This window comes from Lampris incognitus, chromosome 9 (assembly GCF_029633865.1).
Source record: "Lampris incognitus isolate fLamInc1 chromosome 9, fLamInc1.hap2, whole genome shotgun sequence".
NCBI classification, from domain to species: domain Eukaryota; kingdom Metazoa; phylum Chordata; class Actinopteri; order Lampriformes; family Lampridae; genus Lampris; species Lampris incognitus.
Window position 1 is genome coordinate 7,168,593 of NC_079219.1, and position 9,107 is coordinate 7,177,699.

The window sequence follows — 9,107 nt, forward strand, 5'->3', positions numbered from 1 at the left end:
CACCCTGGTGAAGCCAACGAGGTGTGGTCCTATGTGAAGCTTTGAGGGTCAAAAGATGTGAAAGCGGGCCTGCTGGTGGGACTTTTATGCTGGTGCTTTATCGATGGCTGTCCTTGGTCTTCATTATCTTAATTACATTCACACTTAATGTTTACTCATCTGGCATGTGAGCCAGCAGTCATCTTATTAGGGAAGTTGCGAGAAAACAGAGACGGACAGCTTCTCTCTTTGACCACACCAACGCCGGTGTCGTTTATTGCCGCAGTCACTGTCCACCCACAACACCCGATGGCACTGCCCCGTGATGCCACCACGTTGCTACGGCTACGCCCTGAGCTCATAAAAGTTAGCGAGTCAACACAAAAAGTCACACGACATAACGAACGACGGGGACATTATGCCCGTAAATCCATTAGGTGTCCACTACAACTGTCCCTCCCAGGCTGCACCATAACAGGAAGAGTTAACGTGACGAATGGGAGCAGGGGCTGGGGCTCCTGCTGGAGGGGCTTTAGGCATCCTGGAGTGGCATGGGGGTAGGGTGGAGGGGGAAGGAGCCCTAGGGGCCTTGTTGGGGGGTGGGGGCAGGGTAGAGGGTGCCCCCGCCGGGCCAGTCCAATGGGTCAGTCCAAGTCCAGGTGAGCCGGTTTGAGGCGATCCATGGGAATGTGCTCCGGTTTGCCACGGACGTCCTCGACAAAGTGCTTGTTGCCGGTCTCCAGGACGCGGAACGGGCCATCGCAGGAAGGCTGCAGGGGCCCACGGTGCGCATCGTGGCGGATGAAAACATAGTCTGCCAACTGCAGAATATGGGGGTGCAGCTCACGGGTTGTTGGAGCGGCGAATGATACCGAGGCGCTCTACTCAAACTCCTCCCGGCTGGCGGGGAGCTTGGCCAGGTCAAGGCGCCAAGCCTGGGCCAGTGTGGCGATGTGGTGCTCCACTCCGTGCTCGGTGGTGGCAGAGCACGGCATTCAGTGACGGCGGTGTTGGCCAAAGCAGCCCGTACCTGAGAAGGCAGCTGTCGCAGAAACAGTTGGACAAAGAGGAAGCCGGGCTTGTGCTCTCCCAGGGGATCCGGCGTCCTGTCCATGAGTATAGACGGCATACTGTCACCGAGGCCTCGTAGAGAGAAGAGCCAGCTGGCCCGCTCAGCATCAGAACGTTCAGAAGTTTTCAACAGGTGAGCCTTGAGTATGGTTGCTGTTGGACTCCCGAGGGCCGAGGCCGCATCAGCTGTCATGTTCACGAAGAGCTTGTAACGATCACGGATGAATACCCTCGCTAGCCGTTGTCTAACAGGTCGGAGCCTTTAGTCGACTGGTTAACGTAGTCGCCTGTGGTGCGGGAGACCCGGGTTCGTGTCCCGGCTGCCCCCCCCCCGAATTCACTACAAGCTGTCTTTGGAAACATCCAGCAAACGGCGGGGTCACCAGTGTGGAAGTTGCGAGAAAACAGAGATGAACAATTTCTCTGTCTGACTGCTGCACTCACCATCAACCCACAAACACAATGGCACTGCTCTCCAAAGGAGCTGAATCAAGTGCAACTGGACTTGGTATGTATCCGTCAAGACGTTTCGCCTCTCATCCAAGAGGCCTCCTCAGTTTGTGCCTTTCTGACTAGACCAAGCTAGTCTAATTGGCTGGTGATGGAACTCAGATAATTAGCCTCTTTGGAGTCGTTATCAGAGGTATTGATATGCGTGGCTCTTTGTGTTCCGATGTTTAGCAGCGATGGTCGTTGGGGGTGTTAGTTTCGACTTCGTTAGTGCTCCATGAGTCGTTGGAGCCTTTAGTGACCGACTGTTGTTCTTGGAGGCCAAGCTTTGTTTTAGCTCTGATAACGACTGTCGTTGCTAAACATCGGAACACAAAAGAGCCATGGACACCAATAGCTCTGATAACGACTCCAAAGAGGATAAATATCTGGGTCTCATCACCAGCCAGTCAGACCAGCTTGGTCCAGTCAGAAAGGCACGAACTGAGGAAGCCTCTTGGATGAGAGGCGAAACGTCTTGACGGATATACTATACCAAGTCCAGTTGCACTTGATTCACCTCCTTTGGAGAACCATGACCTGGATGAAGGAGAACATTCACAGGCACAATGGCACTGCCCGCGCCACAAAACGCTGGGCACCAAACTGCTATGCACTGAGCTAGTAAAGCCAGCGAGTCCACACAAAAAGTCACGTAACATAACAAATGACAGGCTATGGTGAACTGTGTCCATAAATCCATTAGGTGTTCACTACAATATCATATAATCATACTAGTACTTTATGAAGTAGTAGTAGTAGTAGTCGTAGTAGTGGTAGTGGTAGTGCTTCACAATAACAATAGTATATTTGTAATGTATAAAGTAATAGCCCATTTACTACATAGTAATAATATCATAATAGTACTATATGAAGTAGTAGTAGTAGTCCATTTATTACATGAAGTAGTAGTAGTACATTTACTACATAGTAGTCAGATCATAATAGTACTATATGAAGTAGTTGTAGTAGTACATTTGCTGCATAGTAATCATATCATAATATTACTATATGAAGTAGTAGTAGCAGTAGTACATTTACTACATAGTAATCGTATCATTATAGTACTATATGAAGTAGTTGTAGTAGTCCATTTACTACATAGTAATAATATCGTAATTGTACTATATCAAGTAGTAATAGTAGTAGTAGTACATTTACTACATAGTATTCATATCGCAATAGTACTACATGAAGAAGGTGTAGTAGTCCATTTACTACATAGTAATAGTATCGTAATTGTACTATATCAAGTAGTAGTAGTAGTAGTAGTACATTTACTACATAGCATTAACATAATAGTACTATATGAGGTAATAGTAGTAGAATATTTACTACATAATGATAATATCATAATAGTACTCTATGAAGTAGTAGTAGTAGTAGTACATTTACTACATAGCAATCATATCACAATAGTACTACATGAAGTAGTTGTAGTAGTCCATTTACTACATAGTAATAATATCATAATTGTACTATATCAAGTAGTAGTAGTAGTACATTTACTACATAGCATTAACATAATAGTACTATATGAGGTAATAGTAGTAGAATATTTACTACATAATGATAATATCATAATAGTACTCTATGAATTAGTAGTAGTAGTAATACATTTACTACATAGCAATCATATCACAGTAGTACTACATGTAGTAGTTGTAGTAGTACATTTACTACATAGTAATATCATAATAGTACTATATCAAGTAGTAGTAGTACATTTAATTTACTACATAGCATTGATAATATAAAAGTACTATATGAGGTAGCAGTAGAGGTAGAACATTTACTTCATAGTAATAATGTCAGAATAGTACTCTATGAAGTAGTAGTAGCACATTTACTACATAGTAATCATATCATAAAGTACTGAATGAAGTAGTTGTAGTAGTACATTTAATTTATTACATAGCATTAATAATATAAAAGTACTATATGAGGTAGCAGTAGAGGTAGAACATTTACTTCATAGTAATAATGTCAGAATAGTACTCTATGAAGTAGTAGTAGCACATTTACTACATAGTAATCATAGAAAGTACTGTATGAAGTAGTTGTAGTAGTACATTTAATTTATTACATAGCATTGATAATATAAAAGTACTATATGAGGTAGCAGTAGTAGTAGCACATTTACTACATAGTAATCATATCATAAAGTACTGTATGAAGTAGTTGTAGTAGTACATTTTCTATGTAGCAGTCAACCCGTATCCAAGCGTGCGCGCCACGCTGCGTGTATTGAATACAGATGCGCAACACAACGTAGAGTTACACAGCCGCACATCCGCATAGCAGGCAGGTTACTGACACACACCAGAGCATAACGTGTCCTGTGCGGGTTAATTAAAACATTAACCGTAAACACTCATCGCCCATAGCTGAGGTCAGATGTACGGCAAGCGACTGTTATCGTGGAGAAGGTTGAGTGGTTATTAACCGAGCGCGCCTGTGTTTCATTAAAAACCACGCCGGCCTTGTGCAGCTCGGCATGTTGGGTCCTAACGATAAGGCGACTGACTGGCAGCCCACTCGCTTTTGCATTTTCTGCCCTGATAACAGCTCTTTCCTCTGTTATTTGATTTATAAACAGCTCTTCCCTTCGAATGAAATTAGACCAACGTTTGCATACGGCGGGCCAGTGGTCAGCACTGTGGCCTCGCGGCAAAGAAGGTCCCGGGTTCGAACCCCAGGCCGTCCCGGGTCCCCTCTGTGTGGAGTTTGCGTGTTCTCCCCGTGTCTGCGTGGGGTTTCCTCCAAGTGTTCCGGTTTCCTCCCACCATCGACAGACACGCATGTTAGGGGTCATGCTCCTGCCTGTGCCCCTGAGCAAGGCAGTGGAAAGAAGAACTGGAGTTGGTCCCCGGGCGCTGCCGCTGCCCACTGCTCCTGTACAATAGGATGGGTTAAATACAGAGAACACGTTTCATTGTAACCTGTAAAATGGCAAAAATAGAGTTGCTTTCTTTCTTCTTCTTCTTCTTCTTCTTCTTCTTCTTCTTCTGCTTCTTCTTCTTGTTTCTTAAACATTTGCCTACTGTTTCCTCTTCCTTCTCTCATTTCTGCTCGGCTCTTTCAATATGTTGCTTCATAATGTCTGACCAAATTCTAGCAACGTGTGCAACTGAGCATGAACAAAATAAAATCCCATTTCATGTACACTTGAAATTCTTCTGTTATTTGCATCAAGTTTTAAGTGCACATTCATCTGATAGCTTTGTCCAGAATTGCTGGGTTTTTTTTGGGTGAAGAACGGCACTGTGAAGTGCGCTTAGATGCGGCTTTTGAAAGAGGGGCATGTGAAGGGTTCATTCGGGGCACTGTAGGAACACAAAATGAGAAAGAAGTAGGATTTTCTACGGCCTCTCGGTCCGTGTACGCATGCAGCCAACGGGTGGAAGACTGCAAGGACGTACACCAATCAGCCAAAACATTAACACCACCTGCCTGATATTGTGCAGGTCCCTGTCATTCCACCAAAACAGCTCTGACCCATCGAGGCATGGACTCCGCAAGACCTCTGAAGGTCTCAGCTGGCACCAAGACGTTAGCAGCAGATCCTTCAAGTCCTGTAAGATGCGAGGCGGGGCCTCCATGGATCGAACTTGTTGTCGCAGCACATCCCACAGGTGATCTATCAGATTGAGGTCTGGGGAATTTGGAGGCCAAGGCACCACCTCGAACGCTTTGTCATGTTCCTCAAACCATTCCTGAACAAGTTTTGCAGTGTGGCGGGGCGCGTTACCCCGCTGAAAGAGGCCGCTGCCATCCGGAAACACGTCAACATGAAGGGGTGTAGCAGGTCTGCAATCATATTAAGGTTGGTGGTATGTGTCAAAACAACATCCACCGGAACCCAGCATCTCTCTGCAGAACATCGCTCAGGGCATCACACTGCCCCTGCCAGCTTGTCGTCTTCCCATACTGCGTCCTGGTGGCATCTCTTCCCCAGGTAAATGACGCACATGCGCTTGGCCATCCGCATGATGTAAAAGAAAACATGACTCATCAGACCAGGTGAGGAGAAGCCTGGCCTGAGTGGCTAAAATGTAGGAGGCAGGCTCAAGATTGAGCTTGAACTAACAAATAAATGAGCAAAACTCAACTCACAACAATTGGAACATCGCACGCACACGTCTACACCCTGACGTCCTACAGCCCCCTAACAACTCCAGAACTACTGCTTAAATACTCCTTGAGTTGGTCAGCAGCACCCGAGTTTAGGCTGCACCACTGTGGCAAGGAAAGCCAACGCCTGGTACCGACTGAGATGATGATGGGACAAATGGTTGTGTTCTCACCCACTTGGTCACCCCCCCCCTCCTTAATACTGTTACTCCTCAGAGTCACGGCACAAGAAGTCAACAACGTCCTGAATCCTTGGACGTCTCCAGTCAGGGAACCTCACCCGACTGAAATGTTCCCAGCTGGATGCCCCCAATGGTTGGGCATCAGGCCTCTCCCAGATAGCCCGGTTGTCAGAGCCTTCTGCCCTGAGCTCGGCGGAGGAGTTAGAGATGGTCGCTGCACCTCCCAACAGCTGTGGACACTCCTGATGGTCCTGCCGCACCCCCTGCTGAAGCTGGGCACACTGCTGCTGGACTCGATTCCACCTCTAGTCCTGCCGCTGGCCTCCCTGCTCCATCCTGGCACCCCTGTCAGACTGCTTCCACACCAGGTGTCGCCAAAGACTGGACAGTTCAGCACAACCCGGTCAATGTGGCAGTTGACTGTTGCCCCAAGCTGATCAAGCACACCGTGAACCCCAGGCACATCAGCCACCTGAAGTCTCCTCTCTCCATTTGGCACCTCTTTCACTGCCTCCTTCCTACTGGCCTGGCTCCCACCACGGCCACCAAATGTGGGGAAGCCTGGCTTGAGTGGCTAAAATGTAGGAGGCAGACTCGAGACTGTTTCTATATAATAAAATTATTTATTTACAGGGGGTAGCCACATGTGAACTGAACAAACTCAACTCCCAATAACTGAGCTTGAACTAACAAATGAATGAACACAACTCAACTCACAACAATAGGAACATCTCCTGCACACATCTACCCCTTGGTGTCGGCCCCCTAACAACCCCAAAACTACTGCTTAAATACTCCTTGAGTTGATCAGCAGCACCCGAGTTTAGGCTGCACCACTGCGGCAAGGAAAGCCAACACCTGGTACCAACTGCGATGATGATGGGACAAATGATCGTGTTCGCACCCACTTGGTCACACCAGGCCACCTTCTTCCATTGCTCCACGGCCCAGTTCTGACCCTCACTTGCCCATTGTAGGTGCTTTTGGTAGTGAACAGGGGTCATCATGGGTACTCTTGACGGGTCTGCGGCTACGCAGCCCCATATGCAGCCAGCTGCGATGCACTGTGTGTTCTGACACCTGTCTATCATAGCCAGCATGAACTTTTCAGCAAATTGAGTTACAGTAGCTCTTCTGTGGGATCGGACCAGATCAGCTAGCCTTTGCTCCTCATGCGCATCAATATTATATATATATATATATATATATATATATATATATATATACACTACCGTTCAAAAGTTTGGGATCACCCAAACAATTTCGTGTTTTCCATGAAAAGTCACACTTATTCACCACCATATGTTGTGAAATGAATAGAAAATAGAGTCAAGACATTGACAAGGTTAGAAATAATGATTTGTATTTGAAATAAGATTTTTTTTACATCAAACTTTGCTTTCGTCAAAGAATCCTCCATTTGCAGCAATTACAGCATTGCAGACCTTTGGCATTCTAGCTGTTAATTTGTTGAGGTAATCCGGAGAAATTGCACCCCACGCTTCCAGAAGCAGCTCCCACAAGTTGGATTGGTTGGATGGGCACTTCTTTGAGCAGATTGAGTTTCTGGAGCATCACATTTGTGGGGTCAATTAAACGCTCAAAATGGCCAGAAAAAGAGAACTTTCATCTGAAACTCGATAGTCTATTCTTGTTCTTAGAAATGAAGGCTATTCCATGCGAGAAATTGCTAAGAAATTGAAGACTTCCTACACCAGTGTGTACTACTCCCTTCAGAGGACAGCACAAACAGGCTCTAACAGGTACTATTTAATGAAGATGCCAGTTGGGGACCTGTGAGGCGTCTGTTTCTCAAACTAGAGACTCTAATGTACTTATCTTCTTGCTCAGTTGTGCAACGCGGCCTCCCACTTCTTTTTCTACTCTGGTTAGAGCCTGTTTATAGAGCCTGTGCATATATATATATATATATATATATATATATATATATATATATATATATATATATATATATATATGCACACAAGGATTGACTATATACAGGTGAAATAAGAGGTAATAAAGTGCAATGGTGTACAGAATATATCAGAGATGCTGAAATACATGTTAGCGGGTTACTTGCATACATGCCCGAGGTAGTGGACCATGACAGAGTGTACCAGTAAAGGCACAATGTACAGTACAGTATGTACAACATGGTTGGATTTATTTTTACAGTGTTAAGCGTTCATCTGAATGCCAGCCCATAGAAAGAAAGAAACTGTTTTTATATCTGGTTGTTTTGGGGTACAGTGCTCTGTAGCGCCTACCAGACAAGAGGAGTTGGAGCGGTTGGACAGGTTGTGACCAGGGTGTGATGGGTCTGCAGTGATGCTGCCTGCCCGTTTCCTGAGTATGGAGGTGTGTAAGTCCTTGAATGGAGGGCAGGTTGGCACCAGTGATTTTCTCTGCGGACTTAACTGTCCGTTGTAGTCTGTCCCTGTCATGTTTGGTGGGCGATCTAAACCAGACAGTGATAGATGTACAGGGAACAGGCGGGGTTATTGCAGCTCCGGGTTGTTGTGACCGCACCAGGGGGTCAGCTGTTCAACCTCCCATCTGTATGCAGACTTGTCACTGTCCCGGGTGAGGCAAATGACCGTTGTGTCATCTGCCAACTTCAGGAGTTTAACAGACACATCTGCTGAAGGGCAGTCATTTTTGTAGAGGGAGAAGAGTAGAGGGGCGAGCACACACCCATGGGGGGGGGGGGCGCCAGTGCTGATTATCCGGGTGCTGGATGTGATTTTCCCCAGCCTCACCAGCTGCCTACTTTTCGATTCGCTGACAGGTGGGGGGGCTGGTACAGTGAGCTCGCTGAGTTTGGAGTGGAGGATGTCCGGGACGATGGCGCTGAAGGCCGCAAAGAGGACCTGTGTGTATGTCCCTCGGGAGTCGAGGTGTCGCAAGATGTAGTACAGTCCGACGTTGACTCCGTCATCCACTGACCTGTTTGCCTGGTAGGGGTCCAGTAGGGGGCCTGTGGTGTCCTTCAGGTGGGCCAGCACCCGTCTCTCAATGGATTTCATGACCGCAGATGTCAGGGCGGTGGGTCTGGAGTTATTTTATCCTGAGATACAGGGTTTCTTGGGGGCCGGGATGATAGTGGAGCTCTTGAAGCAGGAGGGGGCTTCACACGGCTCCAGCGATCTGTTGAAGATCAGTGTGAAGACGGGGGCCAGCTGGTCAGCACAGAATTTAAGACGGGAGGGTGCCCTGCCATCTGAGCCTGGTGTCCTCCTGGACTTTTGT